This window comes from Marmota flaviventris, chromosome 15 (genome assembly GCF_047511675.1).
Source record: "Marmota flaviventris isolate mMarFla1 chromosome 15, mMarFla1.hap1, whole genome shotgun sequence".
Classification (NCBI taxonomy): Eukaryota; Metazoa; Chordata; class Mammalia; order Rodentia; family Sciuridae; genus Marmota; species Marmota flaviventris.
In genome coordinates, this window is record NC_092512.1 from 61,831,116 (window position 1) to 61,855,121 (window position 24,006).

Consider the following 24,006-nt stretch of genomic DNA (forward strand, 5'->3'; position numbering starts at 1 on the left):
AAGAGAAGATGTGAAGTGGTTCTTCTAAATAAAAAGGTGAAAGGTATTTTGAGAGAATTCATTCACATAACTTTTACTACAGCATAGTTATAATTGTTCTATTTTATTATTAGTTATTGTTGTTAATTTCTTATTGTGTCTAAAATATAAACTAAACTTTATCATACGTATTTAGAGAAAGGAAGAAACATAGTATACACATAGAGTTCAGAACTATCTGTGGTTTCAGGGGTCCACTGGGGTCTTGGAATATTCCTTACAGATAAGGAGGGCCTATTGCATTATTTGTGTTTTAAAGATTTAATTAAATAATAAACCTCATGCAATTCCTTGTTAAGTGCTTTTTAAGTCCTGAGGTACTTAACAATTTAATGAAAGTCAAAGACCATTATATAAATATCTCCACTACAAGACAAGTTATAACAATAAAGTTCAGAGGGAGCCCAGAGACTTTATTAGAGAAAAGAAGTTACATGATTTCTCCAGGTTCTTTATACTATTCTATCAGTTTTTTTTTTTTTTGGTGGGGGAGGGTAGAAACAGTCATCTATCTTGAGCCTGCAGTAAGAAGTTTTATTGAGTAATACGGCAATACAATGGGGAGTCATTTGCTTGTGCAGACATCCTGGTTAGTATTTAATGAAATGGACTGTTGCAGGGGCCTGATGGACTCTGGACTTTTGCCAAAAAAGGGAGGGGAAGAGTGAGGAGAATCTTTATCAAAATACCTGAAAATTCATAGTTGCAAGAAAGAAAATCTGAGTCCAGACCTCAGGCGAGTACTACCTTATCATAGCAATACTATACAGGAGTTGAAGATGACAGGCCATAAAAATGCACTCCATTTCCTGTTTTCTTTCCCAATTCTTTTTTTTTTTTTTTTTAAGAAAGAGGGGGGAGAGAGAGAGAGAGAGAGAGAGAGAGAGAGAGAGAGAGAGAGAGAGAGAATTTTTTTTTTTTTAATATTTATTTTTCAGTTCTCGGCAGACACAACATCTTTGTTTGTATGTGGTGCTGAGGATCGAACCTGGGCCGCATGCATGGCAGGCGAGCGTGCTACCGCTTGAGCCAGATGCCCAGCCCCCCTTTCCCAATTCTTGAGAATGCTTTGCGTGTATAGGGAACACAATGCTGTTATTCAAGCATACACACACACACACACACACACATATATGTATGTACATATATATCTCAGCATATATTCCATCATATATATATTATACACACACACACACAAACACACACATGAGACAACTATAAGGACCTGGGGCATAGCTTAATGGCAGAGCATTTTCCTATATGTAAGAGGCCCTGGGTTCGATTCCCAGCACAAGAGAAAAATCTTAACAAATTTACTATGTTCATACATGTTCAATACAAACATTTCAAGCACTAGACACATGTGCAATATAAAAGTGGAAGTACTCCTTGATATGCCTACTTTTTATTGTATTCTACAGTGTTAACGTTTGTTACAGTCTTCCAAATATTTTCTACTCAAATCAAACAGGCATATGCACTTTTTTTCTTTCTTTATCCAAATAAAATTAGTGGTAGTTTCACAAATTGGAAGTTTAAATTCTATTAAAAGTATAAGCTTTGGGGTTCCCTAGACCTGGACTCAAATCTTCAACTTTTTGGTGGTGTGACCCTAGAAAATTTACTTCTTTAAGCTTCATTTTTTAGGGGAAGTATAAAAATAGTAATTATTTTGTGAGGCTTGATGATTAAAATCTATATAGTGTATATAAATCACTTAGCACAGTGCCAGACACATAGTGTTTGATAAACACTGATTGTCTATGACAAGTGACCTTTCTCATTATTTCCCTTTTATATTTGACTACTGTTAAATAAATGTTGCTCATTTCAACTAATTATATCTAAGTTGGAAACTCGTTTTTTTTTTTTAAAGTGTAAAATTAAATTAACATGTGCGGGGGTGGGGGAAGGTGTCTCACTTTTTTTATTTTTATTTTTGGTGACAATCTCCTGATTCTCCCCAATACTTCACTCATGTCTAGAGAGTGGATTCTGCAATGAAAAAAAAAAAAAAAAAAAAAAAAAACTTTTGTGACTTCACGGCACGCTGAGAATGCTCAACCAGGTCAGGTTTTACACAGTGCGCACAGCAGCATTTGCTTTATCATGCAATTGCTGGGTGGCACCCCTTTAAGCTCATCTCCCTTAGTCGCGCCCCTCCATCCCCTCTGAGATAAGGACTGCCACAGGGGAAACGAAACCTCATCGGAACCGAGGGGGACTTGGCCGCCGAGGGGCGCCTCCTGGGAGCAGCGGCAAGCCGCGGTGCGTGAGGTGCGCCCGAGGGGTACAGGGGTCTGGCAGAAAGGGCCCGGACAGAGCGCGGGCTGGAGGTTCCTCTCCAGGTTCTGGCACTTGGTTCTCCAGAATCTTCGTCTTGAGGCATCGTCCCCGCCGTCTGCAACCCCAGGGTCCCACTGCCTCCACAGTGAGGCCCTGCTGTCCCACTCGCTTTCTTTTTTGGCACTGCCCTTTGCCCTCCCATGGAGTCCTCTGTTTACTCTCCCTTCACTTCCAGTCACCCATAGGTCACCCTCCCTCTACCACAGTCACCCATTTTGTCCCCTCGCTCTTCACCTCTCCCATTCCCAGAGGACTCTGCCGACAGAGATGCTGTGGACCCCCCGGCTAGGGTCTGCTCTGGTGAGAACACTCAGTCCACCTTTGCCCCCTCCTCCGGGACACGGGAGGCAAGTTTCCGCCCCGTCCTTTCCCCAGTGACAGGACTTGGCGGCGGCCACTGCCGGGGAGGCGGAGGGAGGGACGGCCTGGCTCCCGAGCCCCCTCCTCTGCTCGCGAGCTCGCGCGGTCTGTCTCTCTCCGCAAGTGCGGAGACGCGGCGGCGGCGGCGGAGGAGGAGGAGGAGGAGGAGGAGGAGGAGTGGAGGAGGAGGAGGAGGGAGTTGGGGGAGGATCTCCATTGAAATAAACAACCAGGCAGCAGTTATTAACACGGGAACATGGCGGCCGCAGCCTCAGCTACAGCTTCGGCGGCGAAGGTCAGCGCCGACGGCAGCCGGCACCTGACGGCGTGACCGACCGGAGCCGGTAACCGCGCCTTCCCCAGGGGCTGCGAGGGCGGGTGGGAGGCAGGCGGGGGGCGCCGCGTCCCCACCCCCAGCCGCGACTGCCCTTCCTGCGCGGAGCCCGGAGGAGCCGTGCGCCTCCGAGAGGGCTGTTTTTGTGTGCGGGCACCGCTGCCCGAGTGTGCGGAAAACGGGAGTTGCATCCCGGAGGCGCCGCGGAGCTGGGGAGTTGGGGTTTGGGGGGTGGGGAGGGCGGGAAGCGGCGGGGAGACGCGGAGTCCCCGGGAGAGAAAGGAGGCGCTCCAGCGCCTTGCGAGAGCTCGGGAGACGAGTCCCGGAGCGCGAGGCGGGCGGAGGCTGCAGCCCGCGGCGCAGGCAAGAGGTGAGCGCCGAGGCGCGGCGGGGAGGCCGGGGGCGCGGGCGCGGCCCCCACTGGAGGAGCGAGTGCCTGCCGCCCAGACCGGTGCGGGGTCGGAGAGAGCCGAGACTCCGGCTCTCCCGAGGGCAGCGCGGCTGAGCTGGGAAGGTGAATCCCCAGAAGGTGCATTCTTTGAGGGAAACGCTTTGCGGCTGCAGCGCAGGGTGGGAGACGGGCGAGGGGAGGCAGGACTCGGGAAGTGCTGGGGGTGTGTGAAGGTGAGCGGAGTGTCAGAGGCGGCCGGCGGGCTGAGCCTCTGGGAGGAGGAGGTGGAGAAGAAGGAGGAGGGGAGCCCCGGCCGGGCAGGCGGCCGGGCCCGTGTCAGCGCCGGGGGCGGGGGGCGAGGGGCGCCGCGCGCCGCGGGCGGACGGGAAGGAGCTGCAGCGGGCGGGGCGGCGGCGCGCTCGGGCCGAGCAGGCCGGGCCGTGGTGGGGGCGGGGAGCCGGGGGCCGGGCCGCGGCGGCGCCGAGCTGGGCTCGCCCCTGACTTAACTTTCTGGGTGCGGGCATGTGTGCTGGAGGCGCGCTGGGGCCGGGGCCGGGGGCGGGAGGCGGTCCGGGAGGTTCCGGGTTGGCTCGCCAGCGCCCCCTTTTCTCTCCCCTTTTTCCCCGCCCCTGAAGGGACAGGCCCTCAGGGCCCCAGGCGGGAAGCGGGAGGGGCCCTTCGGTCGGCTCGCGACGGTCACGCCCCGGTCCTGGGGACACGCCTCTCTAGGGCCCCTTGGGCTACTGGGGGAGGGGGCCGGGGTCGTCGCTGCGGGCTGGCGCTCCCCGCCCCCCGCCCCTCCGGGGAGTCCCGGAGGCGCCTCTTCCGAGATCGGGGGTGGGTCGGTCCCTGGTTAGATGGTCCCTCCCTCTTCCCCCTCCCCCTAGTGGTTTCCGGGGCCTGCGGGACCGAGGGGCGGGAATCGGGGACCGGAGCCCCTTCAATGGCCGGGAGCTGGAGTGGGTCTAACGCCTTCTGGGTCCGTCACTGGTAGGGGAAACTTTCCTAAACCTGAGACCAAGCCGAACACCCTCCTCCGCCACCTCGTCCTCTAATCCCACTCCCACTCCACCACCTCCAACGCCTTCCCCTCCCACCGACCCGAATCTTGCTGCGTCTGACTGATGGGGCAGTGAGCCAATCGAAGGCGGGGAGCTGACCTGCCGGGTGTCGGTAAGCCAATCGTGGAGACCGGAGGAAGAAAGGGGGCGGGGTTTCTCCCGGACCAGTTGGAGCAGAGTTGCAAGCGGGGCGGGGGAGTCATGGAGACGCCAAGAGCCGTCCACTCTTGTCCATCCCTAGTCACCCGTGCCTTGATCGGTGGGGTAGTGTCACTTACACGGCGTCTGGTTTGTAAGAGGTGCACGTAGAGGTACACGATATACTGTATTTCTCTTGTACCGCGAGAAGCGTTGTCTGAGACACGACGGAGTCTAAAGCCACTTTAGGATGTGGCAGTAACTCCCGTGGCCCGGTTCTAAAATGGCATATGTTGTAGTGATTATGTTCTGGACCTCAGCGCCGGGTTTACCTGCTGAGGATCATAGAAGTTACCTGTTTGCCTGTGTCTCATTTTAATCAGCCACTCCAGCATGGGGACAATGAAATTTAAAAGGGTACCTTGAGAATGAAGGCATGGGGTAGTCTTACGTCAGCTGATTATTGGGAGTGTAAAGCATCATTGTTTGTAATGGCTTCACTGGTTCCTTGTGTAATTAGTCTGCCAATTACCAAAGTGCATTTGAAAGTTTGGCGTTTGGGGGACTACAGGAAAAAAAAATGTTGTGCTTTCCCTCCCCCCCCCCCGTTTGCTTTTTCTTGGGTAAACAAAATGAAGTTAGAAACCAAAGCATCACTGAAACATTAAGCGTGGGTTTTTAAGGAGCAGAGCTAGTCAAAGAATATTTGTCTACAGAAGAAAAAAAAAAGTCTGAGTAAAATGTAGTTTGCCAGATTACTCCCACACAAAAGATTCCTAAAAATAATTTTAGTTTTCTTCTTAAACACTGCTGAATAGTACAGTGTGTGGATACTTTTTTGGTTTATACAAGGTTAGGAGACATCTTTGGTTGTTTTAACAGTTGCGTTCAGTCAAGTGACTTTCTCAACTCCTGACTTTCAGGAACAGAGAAGGTAAGTCTTTGCTTTTCTGTAAGGAGCACAGGTTGCTCAGCAGGAATAGCAGTCTTAAAAAGACAGCAGCTGCTACAGTGCGCTTGTGTGTGTGTGTGTGTGTGTGTGTGTTGTGTGTGAGTGTGTGTGCGCCTGCACGCTCCTGTTCTTTGTTGGTGTGTTTAGTGCACCCTGGCAGCAGAAATGCTCCTTTTCCCAACTGGAATTTGTAGAATCTTTGGGAGTTCAAAGAAGGAACAGTGTTAAATTAAGAATGAATCCATTCACTTTTGGGATAAGCATCCCATGAGTTTAATTTTGAGGCTTTTAAAAAGATATTTTATGGGCATGAGATTTATGTTATCTATCAGGTTTTCAAGTTTTCATTAATGTTGGGTTACTAAGAAATAATTGAGAATACGGTTTTAAGGAACAGCATTCTGTTGTAATATACCATTTTAAAATGCATGTGAATTCCCAGTCAAGTATAATCTTGGGTGTTGTGTAGACATAAATTAATTGCATTCTGCTGTAGCCCTTGAGGTATTATTTTAGTGATAAAAGAGTCAAAACTGAGAAGATAAAACAAACATTTACTTAGATTGTCGGAAGTAGGGAGTGTTATAGACATTCAAAATTTAACAACATTCAACCCTCTACCCCCATCATTAGTTACTGTAGTTACTGATGGCCACTCTCATGTACCTCCTTCTCTCTGTTTTATATGATTAAGAGCAACACATTATTTTACTCATTCCTTCCATCAAACCTTGAAAATGTTATCAGATTCTTGGTTGCAGAGGCAAGCAAGTCCCCTAATGCCTGGTTAGGGGGAAAAAAAAACCTCTCAAGCATATGGAGACATCTAGAAAAAGATGTGCATCGTCAGCTGTGATTCCATTGTGTGCGCTCTCAGACTGGATCTGAGCCTTCTTCCTCCTGGGAATTTCCGTCTTAACAAGAGGAGTTCTTTGACTTTTAGATGTCAGGATACTGAAGCAGAGGTAGAAAAGGAGCTCACCAATTATGAATTTAAATTTTTTTGGTAATTAATATTTTTAACTACCTTCATTGGTTAAATATAATTTAGGGTGACGTTAGCTCAGTGTTAGTAAAGCATTTTACTGTAAATATAAAATTTAAGGAATGGAAGAGATCTTGGACTGTGGTATACAATTGGATAAAGGGGTAATGCTCCCTGGTTGCCTTTTTCTATAGTTATATCTTATTAAAGCTTTCCTGGTCTCAGTGGAATCAAGGATCTGTGAGCAGGCTTCCATTACACACCCTATATTTAAGGATTCAGTACCTTAGCTGTTTCAAATCACATCAGGTTGAAATGTGACCCATAAGTTGACAGCTCGGATTTCTTAGAAAAAAATGTTTTTGTTGTGTTGGATTTAAAGCAGTTCTTTTAAGCAGTCTGTCTTAGAATGTTGGGTAGGGAAAAAGAAAAAGGGTGGTTTCTTTAAACAATTCTAGAAGATTAATTTTCTGAAATGCACAAGTGTGTCCTCATTTGATATTTTGACCATTTTGTCATGATAGTAATTATATTTAAAAGCACAGCTAATGTTTGGCTGTTGTTAGGGCGAAAGTAGAAATTATTAGCTTTTTAGTATTTTGGGTTTATAGTTTTGTTGCGTACTGTGTTACATGCTTTATTGATTTTAAATGAAAAGAGTAGGAGGGAGAAGATAAATAACTGCTTTAAGCTGTTGGTCTTTCATTGCAGTAAATCAAAAAATCAGCAGCAAATCAGTGACTTTTACACTAGTGAAATAATACTGTGTACATACCAATAATGCAAGCCAAGTAAAGGAAAGCAGAACAAAATCTTTTAGCTTTTTTTTTTTTTTCCCTTCATATTTCAAACTAATTTATTTCTGTGCTTTACTTTTCTAAATAAAAAGATGTTAGTGTTGGTGTGTTTATTTCCTTCTTTGTTTTAAAAATTTCTAGGTGGGAATTGCTAACTGTAGAAAGAATATCATGTCATATTACCCTCTAAAGTCTATTAAAAAGTAAAGTTTGGAAAAGCTATAAAATTCGGTTATACTGTCACCCCCAATTTGGACAAGCAGAGAGAGAACATATACTTTATGGGCCCTACATGGTAATTTCTAAATGGAGTTGAATGTGACTTCTATGCATCTTTTAGAAAATATTTAAAATTGATTATGAAAAGGGGTGGAAATCTTAAAGGTAAACTTCTGCTTTTGAATATCACTGGAATTAAAAGACTAGATAGTCTGCAGGTAGAATATAATACTTTTGGTTTTGGGGGCAAAGATTTTATGTGATTACCCATGAAATTCTTGCTGATCATCAACCATATTTCTGGCACCAGTGGCTGTGATGACATAATACATTGTGGAAATGTTGATTCTAGGACAATGTTCAGTTGGTTTTTTGGGTGGAAGTTTCTAGAAAATAAGTGATCAGGAAACCTATGGTAGTGATTTACTTAACTGGTTTTGAGGCTTTTGGATATACACTCATACTTTCAAGTAATGAAGAGAGGAGGGCTGCATATATGTAGATGTTATTAACAACTACTTGAAAATTCTAAAAAAAAAAAAAAAAAATGTGACCAGTCATCAGTTGATAGATATGTGTAAAATTGAAGCTGTTAATTCTGGTAGAATTGATGCCTAAAGATAGTTCTGAACTATTCTTTCTTTGTAACCAACTTAAATCTCATTTGGGCTTTTCATTTTACTTTATTTTTCAGCATCTGGGATTGAACCCTTAAACCCTGAGTCAGATCCCCAGCCCCTTTTATTTTGCTTAGGGCCTCACTAAGTTGCTAGGACTGGGTTTGAACTTGTGATCCTCCTACCTCAGCCTCCCACGTCCTGGGATTACAAGAGTGTAACACCAAGCCTGATTTTGTTTTGGTCTTTTTAGATCTTTGCATTCTTGCTTCCTTTATGCATTGTTTCATTCATATGTTCACTTAGCCATTTTATGCTTATTTGAGTGTACTAGCATTGGCCATGTACTTGAATAATAAAAACCGTGCATTAAAGAATCAAGTGATTAAAGGGGGAACATAGAAAGTTGATGATGCTTTGTTTTTTCTTTTTAATTTTTATTTATTTTTTTGGTGGAGGGGAAGATGGAAAGGGAAGTGTTTGCCTTAAGTTCAGTTTCTTTGGTACTTAAGCTCTGTTGTGTGTGTTTGTGATTTTAATTATGTAAATTGTACTTTGATTATGTATATGAGCTCTTTTTCCTGAAAATAGAATTATTATATTTATAATTTTTAAAAAGTTGTTAAATGTTCCCTTGACTGATTAGTGTATTAAGTATATTTCCTTTCATAAAGGTATAAATATTTATAGATAGCTTTATTTCCTCTGAAATCTGTTGCATTCTCTCTATCCTAAGTCCTGTGTGGTTTGTGGTGGGGATGGCACTTCTCAGTTGGTTGAAGGTGATAGAGCAGCATGTCTGGGACCTCCCATTCCTGTGCACTGTTGCAGCTTTAGGGATACATATTCTGGACCTTCACACCTTATATTTTTAAAGGAAGGAAAGCTCATGTTCAGAACCCTGCATTAGGTGTTCTGCTTTGGCTGTCAATTTTCTAGATGTGGCTTATTTTTGATCTCAACTAAAATGCCTGCATTGGGAGAGTAATAATGATAAAAGCACAAATGACAATAACAACTCAACTATTGAGTTCCAGTAACCTGATAGTCTTTTTGACATGTGCTCATTTTTTCATTCCTGTCACTACCCTGTAAAATAGAAGTTAACCCCCCCCCCCCTTTTTTTTTTTTCAGGAGATAAGTTTAAAGGGGATTAGGTTATTGTGCCTAAAGACAAAACTTTTTGGGGAAAAGTTAACCTTGAGCAGTAAGTGGGGAAACAGGTCATAAACATCATAGTGAATGGTGAGTCTGAGCATGTCTTATTTGGAATTTGACAAAGCAAATATTTGTAGGACTTTAAGGCTGTCAGTCTAGTTGTATAGTCCATAAGGGATTTGATTCATTTCAGTCCTACAAATTATGTCAGCAAGTATCTTCCAGACTCTTGTCTTAAGGTGGGCCTCTACCTGGACAGAAGTTATTTATTTTAAGACCAAGAAGTATTCTCTAGCTTTTGTTGTCCTCAGCCCAGATTTTAACCCTTCTTGAAATTGAGTATTCTTTCCTGTCATTTACTTTTCAAGAAATAAGAACTACAAGGTAAAATAGTTAACATTTACTAAAAACCTAGCGTGGAGTTCAGGTGTCTTTGTTGTAAACTCTGGTAGGTTGGTTTCTCCCCATAGTGCCCTGAGGTGGTGGTTCTTGTTATCTCAGGAAATGGAGGCACAGAGCTGTCAAATAACTTGCCAAAGGTCACACAGACTACTGAAGAGGAATTTGAACCCAAGCAGCCTTTGCTTCCTTAGCCCTGCCTCCTTAACTGGAATTGTTGTTAGCTATTAGACTCTTATCCAGTGCTTTGTTGAGGTAACATAGATCAGTAGTAGTCCCTAGTAGTGAAAGGGAAAGGGGTAGGAATGTATTTTGCAAAAGCGTATTTTCACTGCCTATTGTTCTCACAATAGAAAACTTGATTGAGGGGGTGTAGGTAGAAACTAGGCAGAGCGCACTATAGGGGAGATAGGTTTGGAATGGAATAAAAAGATGATACAGATATTTGTCTTATTTCTTTAAAATATATTTAATTCAGACGTGTTAACTGTTGGGTACAGATTGTGTGAGGATGTTTTGCACTCCCATGTAGCATGGATGACTCCGTGTTGAGATATTGTAGTCCCAAAAGAAGCTGATAATATATTCAGTCATCTGACTTCTGCTCTGCTATTTGTGGAATTCTTCTGTCTGCTCAATTATTTTCAGGGAGCCAGGAGAGCTTTCAGAGAGCTCTTTTACCTATGCACGTGTGAGGTTCTGCCTGCACTGCTTGTAATGTTCCAGCTGCTGGAACTGAAGACCTATTTTCATAGATCAAAATATAATGCATGGTGTTTTCTGTTATTTGTTTGTGTCTATGTGAAATGTGATCCCAAATTGTCCAAGGCTTAACTTGGAGAATGTGAATGAGTTCTGGAAGTTCCTGTTGTCACTAGCTGATCTGTGCCCATTGAAGTACCATCGAAATGAGGATTGTCTTTTCTAGAAGATCATTCCTGCTTATAAAAGCAGCCCTTGATTCAAATGTGAAACAACTTTCATTGTTTTGATGTTACAGTAGCTTTTATAATGATATTTAATATTAATTTATCTTAAAATTTCTAATTCTGGTGTTAATATGCTTTAAAGTGAAAAGTTTATCAGAATGCAAATGAAAAAACTGAATTGCATATCTTCAGGGGTCCTATACCTTAAGCCATTTGTAGGCCATCTTTAGAGTTAATTAAAACATTTACATAGTCTTATGGGTAACAAATTTAAAAAATACATTTAAAAAAATTTTTTACCTTTATTTTATTTTTATATGGTGCCGCATATCGAACCCAGGGCCTCGCATATGCTCAACCGCTGAGCCATAACTCCAGCCCCTAAAAAATACATTTTGATGTGCAAGAATATGTGTGTGTATGTTTGTTTGTTTGTTTATTTATTTATTTATTTATATGCTGGGAATCAAATGTGGGGCCTTGTACATGCTAAGCATATACTCTGCCACTGAGCTATAGTCCCCAACCCCTAGGATATATATTTTTATAATAGAAATATTAATAAGTATAATGTTTAATAGGTAGTCACCTCTGTGTGGTTAACATTGGAAAATGGAAATTCTTTCACATATCTTTTTAGATCCCTAAATTATAAATATAGAAATTCCTTACCAAAATTCTGAATTTCAGGAGCATATACATTTCTGCAAATTTAACATAATGTTTCTTGGAATTAGAGATGCTGGATGTGGTGGTTAGGGATACAGGCAGTGGGGTTGCAGTGCTTGAGACAATTCTGCTGTCCTGCACCTGCTATCTTTAGCCTGCAGAGTGTCATGCATGTCCTATAAGCTGTGCAGCCCATTAAAACTAAGCTCTAGGCACTGACTGCTCATTGTTTATGACTTTGAATTGAGGGTGTATTGATAAATAATGGTATAATTTCTTGACTGCTTCAGTTTGGGTTTCACTCTTTATAGAAAATTTTTCTTCTGCTTCCTTTTGTCTTTCTTTCCTGAAATTTTTTCCCCTCTAAAAAAAAGTTGAAGATGGAAGATGGGTGGTAGTGAAAAGAACACAGTTAAGATTACGGGGGAGTTGGGTGTGGTGGTGCACACCTATACTACCAGCAGCTTGGGAGGCTGAGGCAGGAGGATCACGAGTTCAAAGCCAGCCTCAGCAACTTGGTGTGGTCATATGCAACTCAGTGAGGCCTTGTCTCCAATAAAATACAAAAAAAGGACTGGGGAAGTCATTTAGTGCCCCTGGGTTCAATCCCTGGTACAAAAATAAAATAAAATAAAAAAGAATACTGGGCATGTCTGTTACTGTCATTAAGGATTTCATGTAGATGATCATGATTTGCAGTTTCCTTCTTTATCAAACAGATTTGCCCTGTTAACAGCACTTAGTTAAAAAGCTAGCTGTTAGTTAAGAAAGCCATTAGGTAGTGCTGGGTTAAGTTTAAGTTCACTTATCAGTCATTGGCTGATTTGTGGGATGTTAGTTGCTGGACAACATTGTGGTCCAGCAGACTGGGACTGAGCCTCTTTTGTTTGGTAGGATTATTACACTCACCAGCTTTTATGTATTTTATTTCCCTCTTTTAAGGATATTGTTACAAGCTCTTTAATGTTAGATGTCTTGAGAATAGTCATTTGGTCCAAAATGGTCAAAATGGTACATATTGGAATCTTGAGATGATTTAAGATGGTGAAAACTATAAACCAATTCCTAAAACTTAAGAACATCTGCACCTTTGGAGTTTCTCATAGTGTATTCTATTTTTTATATCTGTAATTTCTGTTTTGAGACTTATTTTATGTGTTCTTATTGCTATTTTAAGTCTTATTAATATCTTGATTTCTTAAGTCTTTTCCATGCAGGGATGATATAAAATTTTTCTTTGAAAATATTAATTTATTGTATTCTTTTTTTTTTTTTTTTTTAGAGAGAGAGAGAATTTTTCAATATTTATTTTTTAGTTTTTGGCGGACACAACATCTTTGTTTGTATGTGGTGCTGAGGATTGAACCCGGGCTGCACGCATGCCAGGCGAGCATGCTACCGCTTGAGCCACATCCCCAGCCCAATTTATTGTATTCTTTACCACCAGAGACTTCTAAGTAAATAATACAAATAATGGAAACTAGCAAAGGAAATTGAAGTCACATGAAGATCTTTCCCTTATACTGTATACTACCTTTTATTTTAGCAAAGGGCACATAGAATTAACTAAGAATCCTAATGGAATGGATGACTCTTAAGTTATAAGATGTAATACAACAAAATAACATGATATTTGCTATGTATTGAGGATGACACCGCTCCCCCTCCAAAAAAAAGTCAAGAAAATGTCTGGACATTGAAAGGCATTGGAAAACAAAACTGGAGCATTATTTTTCTCTAGTTAAAGAACATTTACATAATCAACAGCAGCATTCTTGCAATCATTGATAAACTCATTTATTTATTTATTTATTTATTTTTTATTTTTTATTGTGGGTTGTTCAAAACATTACAAATTTCTTGACATATCATATTCCACACTTTGATTCAAGTGGGTTATGAACGATAAACTCATTTTTTTAATATTTATTTTTTAGTTGTAGTTGGACACAATATCTTTATTTATTTATTTTTATGTGGTGCTGAGGATCGAACACAGGGCCTCACACGTGCTAGGCAAGCACTCTTTCGCAGAGCCACAACCCCAGCCCCTGATAAACTCATTTATAATATTTTCACTTGAAGGAAACATTCAGGAGAGAAGAGAAATAGGAGATGAAGGAAGCCCAAATTGTAGCTTGAGGGGACAGTGGCTTTAGGCAAGAATTAACTGGGCCTAGGCATACCTGTTCAGGGTCTGTTGCTCCAGGGGTCATGATCTATCACCTGGAGAGGCACTGCCTTTTATCTTGTATTTATATGGGGAGGGGTCAGCCACTGGGACCTTCATGTGGAGAGGGGAGAGAGGGTAAGGGAAACCCTGTGGTAGATGGAAGATGGTGCAAATCCCAGGGGTTGAGGCACCTGATGCTCATTTGTACAACAGTTGTTTACCTGCTCCACCAGAAGCAGGCCATCTGTTAAGTATAGAGCCTTCTGATCTGCATCCTTCCTTTTGGGGCAGGATGACAATGCTGATGGCCTGCTTCCTTCAAGCACCATGAACCCCAGAGGCCTCTAATCTCATGCTCTGAATTACTAGACTAAACATTTGGGGGACTCTTGTTTTCAGGGGAGATGTGGGGCACCTCTTACCAAAAAATGGGTGAGATAAGCCTAGAGGAAGGGAAGGCCTTTTGGGGCTTCTGGTTTTCTGAGGTTGAACACTATACTTTACCAGGCTTGTGCATCTGTGGGCTGTTGGAGGAGTAAGGGGAAGCAGTGCCTTTGCAATGCGCGATGAAGGGGGTTTTCCCTTTTCTGTCCCTTTCCTGTTTCTCATTAAGCTTCAGGTAAGTCTGGGAGCCATATAGCAGATTTGAGTGTCTGCTCCGAGTTTTCATAGATGTTTATTCTTTTCAATAAAGGGATTTGGATTAGGTGAATAGCTCAGAGGTACAATACTTGCCTAGCATGTGTGAGATCTTGGGTTCACACAAAAAAGAATGTGTGTGTGTGTGTGTGTGTGTGGGTGTTGGGGGGGGGATTTGATTTAAGTGTATAATGAAAATAAACAAAAAAGAAAATACATTCAGAAATAAATTGGAGATGACCTAAAGCGAAACCCCTCAGGAGTGTTGAGCCAATGATGTACAAACCTAGGTTAAAAAGACCAACAGATGGAAAATACCAATGCAAAGAGGAGCTGTGACTAAAATTTGTAAGTTAATAAAGGTATATATAGAGTATAAAGCAAGAGTAGTGGGCACCTGACCTTGCAGCTTAAAGGAGTTTTAGGGACATACTAGAAATTTATTTAAAGTTATCAAACTGAGTAGGCAGCTCATGGTACTTGCTAGTTAAGTGAATGAACAGTATATAGTTTATTTAAGGCTTAGATAAATATATGGATGACTTTATAACATGTTAGTAAAAACAGATGAAGACTTTTGGTATACATTCTTTGAAGTTTAATCTCAAGGAGAGAGACCATGAACTAAAGTGCTTTGACTAATCTGTTATTATAGTTTTGTCCATTGTATCCTGCAAGTATGCCTTTAATGGCACATATTGGCTTGTCTGAATGATTCAAGAAATTGTACTTTCTTATTGGTTTTCTAAAATTGGGGAGTTTACATAATTACATACATGCATACATACACATATTGCCTGCATGTGCGCGCGCGCACACACACACACACACACACACATTTCTTCTTTCCCCCAAATAGTCACCTTCTTTGCTGCAGGTCATTAATAGACTGATCTCCAAATACTCACTTTCTAGTAACGGAATTCCCCACTCATAATGGAATGATAGCTCCAAACACTTTGTGGATGAATCTATCATGAAACCAACTTTTTCTGTTTCTGCTATTTATATGAACCTTTGTACCTATTCGTGTACCTTCCTGGGCTCCTATGAACATATGTTGATCATACAAATTCTTGTTCCTTGATTTGCCTAGAGAAAAATGAATGAATTATTCTAAAGTTTAGGAAGCATTTCTTATTTTAGGAGTTTATATTACTAATCTCAGTTAATACCTAACTGATCAATCAAAAGAAAGAGAGAGTCTAATAATATTCAGAGGTTATTAGTAAGTTGCTTAATATATTAAGTATAGATTTTATTAAAAGTGTTATACAGAATCGATAAATACTTAAATTTTTGGCCTTGTCATTTTGGTAAAAATTGAACATTTTTTTACACCTGGACTTATTAAATTTTCCCCTGTAGAGTATTTTGACACTTTTAGAGGGATTAATAATATCCATTTATAGTAGAGAGAGGAGAAAAAGGTAAACAAAACCTTGGGGAAATTCAGTAGTTCTAGAAAGGTAATAAAACAAAACCAAACACAAAGAAAGTATACCAGGGTTGGCACTTAAATATTTCTACCGAAGAAGTGATAAAAGAGAGAATGAAAAGCATCACTTGAAGGGCTGTTTTCTCAATAGATAATGAAATTTTACAGTGATCCAAAGAACAGAGCCCTTAGAGTCTACATTAATATATGCTTGTGACAACACTTGTAAAAATATTCTCATCCTCTCCAGATTTCTACTTTTAACAATAATTCCTTACCGGGTGGGATCATTTTATTTGCAGAATAAGTCAGAAGACTATGTATCTTCCTGTCATCTATTCTCATTCTGTCACCAACCAATCGTGTGTTAAGTAGTAAAAACCATGTATGACTCAGGTGGAACAGCAAGGTGGCACTTTCCAATGTGCAGAGTCATGTGTGTCTTGTTCCTAATTCCAGTGATGCTTTAATAATGTAAAAAAGAGTGGCTAAATAACAACTCTTTCAATGCTTTTATGTTTTTATTTCCTGAAATGAAAGGTTACTAGCTAGAACGTGTTGGGGATTTTCTTTTTTTGTCCCAACTTTTTCTTATGAAAAATTACATACAGAAGTTTCAAAAGAATAGCACAGTGAGTTCCTATGTACATTTTGCTATATATATGTGTGTTTTTTCATTCCTTTTCCCTTCTATCTTCTCCAGTATGCCAGTATGGGTGTATGTATTGGATAAATCATTTCAAAGTAAGTTACAGATAGGATACTTCATCCATAAAGAGTGCATTGCCTTATAATAAAAACATTGTCTGATGTAACCACAGAATACCATTATTAACCTTAAGAAAACTAATGTCATCTACTATCAAGTCTCTATTTCAGTTTTTCCCAGTTGTCTCCAAAATGTCTGTTTCAGCTTTAATTTTCCAACAGAATCTAATCCATTTCACTCATTGCATTTAGTTTCCTATCTTGTATCTCTTTTTTAATGAGGACCAAGTTTGCCTAGTTTGATTGGTCAAGTCATTTTTAAGAGTCCTAGTCAGTTGTTCTGAAGAGGATGCTCTTGTGTCAGTTTTGGGGCATCTGCTATTGAATGTTTAGAATTCAGTTTCTCCAGAAGCATTAAGAAATTCTTGGATGTGTCAGTGAGATTGACCAGGATGGAAGAAACAGCACAACCTTTGAGAGCTTATCGCTTGAGATAGTAGCATCTTGTGACATTGTTATGATATGCTTCTTCTGCGGCCTCTTTAAGTCGTGGCCTAGACAAACTTTCTACTGGCAGATCATAAGGAGATGAAGAAGAAAAGGCAATATCTGACTTTAAGGATGTTTACTGGCTAAAACTACAGGTATTTTTTTCCCTCTAGGAAGTAGCAGATTTTTTATTCAGGCACAGACCAAGGTGTTGAGGAGTATTGAGATTGATGTATGAATTTTATAGTTCACTTGGATAAATAGAAAGCTTTAATTCAAACACTTATAGAGACAAACATTTCCTGGGGTGTTTTGGAGTATAGTACCCAGAGTTTCTTGAATAGTTGACCACTCTAAATCTTTAAACTTGAAAATTTGTTTTTATTTTTTCTTTGAACTGTCTCCATTTGTTTTCCATGCTAACCTTTCCTACTCCAAAACTATTTCTAGTTTCTTTAGTTTCTAGTTTTCACTCTCCTACTTTAGGATTTTATTAAAAGTATGATACAGTCTTCTCTTCTTTCATGAACACAGGGGTATCTAGGCTTCATTCTCATCTTGAGAAATAGACTATAAAGATGGAAAATTATTCACAGGTTTGCGGTGTACACTAGAGAGAGGCACCTGGTTAGTCTCATCCCCCTAATACAATGGAGAAGTAGTGATTTTATTTTTAATGCAGATACAAAACTCTCTGTGTAAGAGGTGTGGGTAAGAAAGATACTGGCACCCAAGAAAATATTAAGAAATAGCACAAAAGGTTGGATAACCCCAGAATAACCCTTCGATTGAAACTTTAAACGAAAAAGCAAAGCAAAATGAGGTTTTCTCCTTCTATTGCAAGTAGTACTGTGGGAGGTGGAGCATTGCTAGGCTAATGGCTGTGGTCAGGCCCTGCACCTTCCTCAAGGGGACAGAAAATATTGCTCAATAGTAAGGGAAATGTTGCTTTGTTGAATTAATATTTAAATTGGGAAATCATAAGCTTAGGACATAGAGACATCAAGAAAGGAAAGAAAAGTGAGACTGATGATAGACCTTTTAATTTAACCAATCTGGATAATATTAAAGTGATTATGAACTTAAAATAAATGACTAAGATTTTTAAAAAATAAAATTTTCCATAAATGTCTTGTAGATAATACTCTGTGGTATTCTCTTTATTGTTTTCATTATGTATATACTCTGCTACTGTTTAAAAAATGTTGGCATATTGGGGAGTGTGTTAATCTTCTGATACTGTAACAAAATACCTGAGGTAATCAGTTTGTAAAAGGGTAAGGTTTATTCAAGCCATGACCAGTTGGCTCCATTGCTTTTGAGTTTGTGGCAGTACATCATAGTGAGAGGGTGTGGCTCAGCAGATCTGTTCACTCCATGGAAAAAAAGAAGAAGAGGGGTTAAGTTAGAACTCTACTGTCTCCTTTGAATGTATCTCCTTGTACCTCCAGTGGCCTAAAGACCTCCCTATTAGTTTCTACCGTCTCCTAAAACACCAAGGTGGAGACTACAGATTTTCTTATGGGTCTTTGTGAAACATTTAAGATTCAAAGTATAGCAGAGAGGGTAAAACAGAAAGTATTGTAGTAAAAGTATTGAATTCAAACTTCTAAGTGTCCTGTGCTACATCCAAAATAGATGTGGTAGCTGCCAGGGTCATTTGTGAGGTGGAGGGGCATGTATACTTAAGATTCTGAAATGTAACCAAAACACCAACATTAAGGACAGGGGGCAAGGGGGAAACAGCAAAACAATATATTAAAAAAATGCTATTATTGTAAAACAGTGGCTATACAAAACCTCTAGAAAATTAGGTCTCTTTGAGTATTTACTTTGGTTCTGTTTTTATTCCTTTAAGCATCCCAAATTTAAAAGTAGTCATTTAGGAAAAATACTTATAAAATGTGTAATATTTCTCTCTCTTTTTTTTCCTAAGCCAGTTTGAAGTGTGCAAAAATTCCACTTAGGTCAATGAGCTCTTTTACAATGTTGATCTGTATCTTTTTACTAACTGTAAACTGTAGACCCACATTAAGGGTCCTTGCTCACTGAGTGTTACCTGTCTGTTTGTTTGTACTTTTCTATTTTTAATAATAGTTTGTTTTTAAAATTTCTGCATTTTATCTGTTGTGAGTTTGGAAGTCCGATAACCAGATTTGTTTACTCTTTCAGCAAACGTTTAGTGAGTACCTTCTATCTGCCAGACACTACTAATACAGAGATCAAAAAAGAAATGGCCCTATCCTCAAAGTTTTTGCAATTTAGGGAAGGAAAGAGACATGTGGACACATAATTACTGTACAACATATGCATTAGATTAGAAGACTGTATTAAGAATAGAGATCTGTACAGATGTATTATATGAGAAAAGTTCATTTTGTGAGGTGAAGAAAGGCTTTGGAGCTGCCCTAGTGTTTGATTTGAGCCTCAAAGACTGACAGAGATGAGATTTCATCATAGAATATAGAAAAAGCATTTTAGAGAGAGGCATGCACATAGGATAAAGGTAGAAAATGTACTTTCTACTTCCTTTTATATTGCTTGCACTTTTAATAAGAGCTGCCTGAGAATCTGAGACTTACTGGTAAAGCTAGTGATTGTAGTGCACAGAATATGGAATGTTTGTCTCCTTTGCATTTTTTGCATGTGTTCTGCTCAGGGTATGCTTACTGTTGTTGCATCATATACCACTCCAAAATTGGTGTCATTGTGCTCACAGATATGGGTCAGAAGCAGAAAGTCATGATGGACATGCTTTATGTGCTACCTGAATAGCTGGTATCTCTTCCAATTAGATTCAGAGCCAGGGCTAGGTTGACGGCTGGGGAATGGAATCAACTAAACCCTTGCTCACTGACTTCTGTGCCTGGTGTTGATGCAGGCCATTGGTTGAAATCTAGGCTGCATTGTAGGGTAGAGTACCTACAAATGGCTTCTCCTTGTGTCTCTTTGGGCTTCCCAAGAACATGACCACTTAGGTTCAAAGAATCAGTGTCAAGGAAGCAGATTGTAGCGTGATGTTTTGAAAAACTTTCTGAAAAAAGTTTATAGACCTGTTTTTGTTTGTTTTGTGGTGCTGGGGATTGAACCCAGGGTCTTGTGCATACTAAGCAAGTGCCTTACTGCTGAGCCACATCTCCAGCTAGGACTTTTTTTTTTTTAAACTTTTGTTTACTTAAACAAAAGTATTTTATTATACTAGCTAATTGTGTAATAATGATTAAGCATATGTTGCCTGTAGATGGACCTGTTACTTTGGGTAAGGGCTTTAATGTTTCTGAGTTCTCATTTCCTTTCTTTTTTTTTTTCCTCATTTCCTTTCTTGTGAATGGGGATAATAATACTTGGTGGTGAGTATTATAGAAGGTTTTGTATTAAGAAGCCAGAATGAATTAGATGATTTTAAAGAAACCTGATGCTGTATTCTCACTTTATCACCAGTAAGATGGAAAGACATTAATCTTTCTAAAATTTTTCTTTAAATTTTGGAATTACCTTTTTAAAAAGAGAGACAATATGTCCCCATTCTATTTTTCTTTCCTTCTCAGGTATATGTTGTGTGCAACTCTTGATTAAATGATGAAAACATGTATTTGATGACTGTTTGTTTAACCAGAAACCTTTCTAGGAAGCTAGCCTTGACAGCCACTGATGGTAGGAGTAATAATTAACAAGTTCCCTCTGAGAGCCCCAGAATGGTGCAGTTTCAGTAGATGATCCATTTTATAAATTAAGGCAGTCTTTTACTAAAAATATTTCTGATTTTTGTGTGTTGGGAGAAAAGGATGATAGAGTTTTATACGTCTCTCATTCAAGAGTTATCAAATTTTAGAGTGCATAAATTATCTACTTTGCTTATCAAAGTGAAAGTTCTAAGGTCTCTTCATTGAGGTCTAGAAAATGATGGATGGATGGGTCTAGAAATTGGCTTTTTAAAGGAGACTCTTCAGGTGTCTATTGATAGATACAGGGGGGAACTACCTGTGAACGCCTCCTGGTCTCAGCCCTAAGCATGGAGGATATCAGGAGTCTCAGTAACTTGAGAGGTAGGTGGCAGGCAGTAGGGACAATCTGAGATGACAGGTGAGACAAAGTGGCAGTTGGTACATTTTGTTTGAAGTCACTCATCTCTAATAAGAAATTTCTCCATAGCAGACAGGTGAGAAAACCACACATTGAAGTAACTTTGGAACATGAATTTTAGTTTGCTTTCATTTTTGAAAATTATTTCAAGATCTTGTTATTAGGTTTTCCTTCCTAATCACTCCTAGGAGGTTATGACACTAATGGGGAGAAGGATTGTAAAGTTATTCTTAGAGACTCTTAAAAACCTGAGGACTGTTCTGTTGGAAGATGTTAACATCAAGTACGAGAAAAATTTGGAGTTCCTCGAATGCAATAGTTTGTTTGTTTTTCAGTTCTGTGAAGGCAGTTTGGTGTAATAATGAGTAGATTGCCATCCAGTGCCATTATTTGAACAAGTGTGACCTTGTGCTCCAGTTTCCTTAATTGAACACGTAGTTAGTGTTCAGTAAATCTGGGTTAGTTATTTGGGATTATAATTCAAAATAGGTTATTTTGAATTTATATTGAGGATGTTTCAAATAACCATTTAGGAATGTAATCCTAAAGACTAGAACTACCCACCAATATATTCAGGATTATTTATGGTCAAGCTTTTTTTTTTAAGCTTCTTTCTTAACGCCTTTGTCAGTCACTTCCTGTTTGAAGAATGTGAAAGAGTTGTGCTGCACTCTATGTTATACAATATGTTATGAACGCTTCTGTGGTTATCAACTCTTTTTAAAAGTAAATGGGGTAGTCTGCTTGATTACAGAATGATTCTTATTGTAATCCTACAGCATTTTAGCACTGAGTAAATATAATTCAGTAGTTCTCAACAGGTGAGGGTAGAGGAAAAGAACAGATAATTTGTCATTTGGCCTGTGGAAATTCCTGTGTCTTCACATCGTGCGTTCACATGGTAGTTGTTGTTTGGTGAAGCTGGTAGTAAGTGTCATTTTGTGCAGAAAATTGAGAGGACGGTGATTTAAATCAAGAGTTAAAGTGTCTAATGCTTTGGAATAAAATTGGAGTTTTAAATATTCAGAGATGGCAAAACATTTTTATTATATTGAAAATATCTGAAAAATAAACTATGAAATTCATGTTTCCTTAACTTGGGAGATTGCTTGCTTAACATATCTAGGTGTTTTTCTTAGAAGTAGATAATGTTATTCTCTACAAAGAGATATACTTAGATTTCTCAGGGAAATATCTTATGGGAACTCAATGTTAGAATTAGTTGGCTGGATTGATTATAATTTAAAATAAAACCCAGTTTTGTTTTTGTTTTTTTTAGAAAAATTACTGCATAAGACTTAAATGTTGATTAGTTTAACTTATGGCTTGAAATAAAGTTATTTTTCTTTATTTCAAGTGAAGTGAAACAAGTGAAGCTCTTGCTAAGAAAGGTCAGATTAATTCACCAAAAACAGGTATCTGCTTTTCTACGAGTTTGACTATAATCTAGTAAGTAAATGCTTCAAAACCACTTGAATCACCAAGGAAAGCAAGTCGCTTTAGTAACTGTCCATCTAAGTGGTATTCATTGTACAGTTTAATTAAATCTGATCATCAGTAATCATTCTCTTTTCCATAGAGATAAGTTGACTCTCTGAAATTTTCAAGGTCTGTCCTATTCCAAAGATAAATTCAGGATGGTAGAGGATGCCTGCAGTCAGTTTGTGTTTGCCTTGTTTACAAATGTAGTACACTGATTTACTCAGGTGATGGAAACCTATGTAGCTAAATTCTCTGATGGAAAGTTTCCAGATCCACAGGGAAAGATGAGATATTAGATATAGTTACCGGAGAATAGTATTTAGAGGTTGTGTTTATGAAGTTCAAAGGAACAAATGCCTTCTTTTATTAGTAGAATATGAGCAGAGCATTTGTAAATAGTAGTAAAGGAAATTTCTGGGATGATTTTAGTGCACCTCTCATACATGAACATAGATGATTGGTTACATTTAGAATGTTGGATTTCATGTAGTTCAATTTTTATATAATTAATAAATCTCAGTAACACTGCTGTATAGTAGTAGTAGTAGTAGACTAATAACCATTACTTCACTTCTAGTTGTACTTGTGACAAAGTATCTACCTTGACTAAATAATTACAGGTCAAGGGATTAAAATAAAAGATGCTTCCTTGTTGGTAAGGTCTGATGGTTGCACATTCACATGGGGAGGTTCATGACCTCATGCACTGCCTAAACCTTCCTCCTGTCCTGGCTTCCTGTTGTCTCACTAGGACTTCTCTGGAAACACGGGTATCTGCATTAGTATCTGAAGGAACCATGTTGTGCTCTGGGTGCTCTGTCTTGTGTTTACCCTTAAGTTAGAAGCCACTAAATTGGGTATGAAAACTCACTGTCTTTTTACCATTTTTACTTAATTTTTCATATTTGTTTTTAAATCTTGAAATAGGAACATTTATTAGTAAGTCAAATGAGCTATTCCGTCAGAGCTGTGGAAACTGTGGAGTGCCATCTGTGTAGTTTGTGATGTGCCATATCAACTCATATTTGAGCTTTTAGCAGGAAAAGTGAATAAAATTACAAAGCATTTTTATTAACACAGCTCATCCTACAGTAAATCAGGGTGAGAAAATGAATTTTTAGGGACAAAATGCTTTTCCAGTTTAGTTGTATTAATCCTTCTAGAGCATGTGATATCATTTAGTAATTTATCCATTAGTATGCATCAACTTACCATCTTGATATGTTGTTAAAGAAATATGCTCTTACTTGGACAGATTCGTTTTTACAGATAAACTATTAGTTTTCATTCAGGATAGATATGTACTAACTTCCCTCTCTGATCCATCTTCTGGAATTCCTGATTTTTTTTTTGGTGGTGCTGGGAATCCAACTCAGGGCCTTATGCATGTGAGGCAAACACTCTACCAACTGAGCTATATCCCCAGCCCCCTTCTGGAATTCCTAAGCAGCAATGCCTAATATCTGAAGTTAGTGTTCTAGACATTGTACGTGGACTTGGAGCAACAAGTATTCAAGCCTTCCCAGCATAGAATTTTAGTTTTTCATGACCTTATTACATTGATGCCAAGACCTTTGATGTTTTCTTTCTTCCTTATGGA

The 24,006-nt window shown here is 39.6% G+C and overlaps 1 protein-coding gene across 9 annotated transcripts in view; it reads left to right on the forward strand.

Annotated features, from left to right (window-relative positions):
- The first annotated feature begins 2,508 nt into the window (after nt 1–2,508).
- Ncoa2 (nuclear receptor coactivator 2) overlaps nt 2,509–24,006 on the forward strand; it is a 264,620-nt gene continuing 243,122 nt past the window's right edge. For 7 of the 9 annotated variants that reach the window (XM_071602298.1, XM_071602304.1, XM_071602307.1 and 4 more), the window contains exon 1: nt 2,969–3,089. The gene's annotated coding sequence lies outside the window, so the exon portion shown is untranslated. Of the gene's footprint in view, nt 2,686–2,968; nt 3,090–3,381; nt 3,450–24,006 lie in introns of those variants that run through there. The other 2 variants (XM_071602300.1, XM_071602299.1) reach the window with 2 other exon arrangements.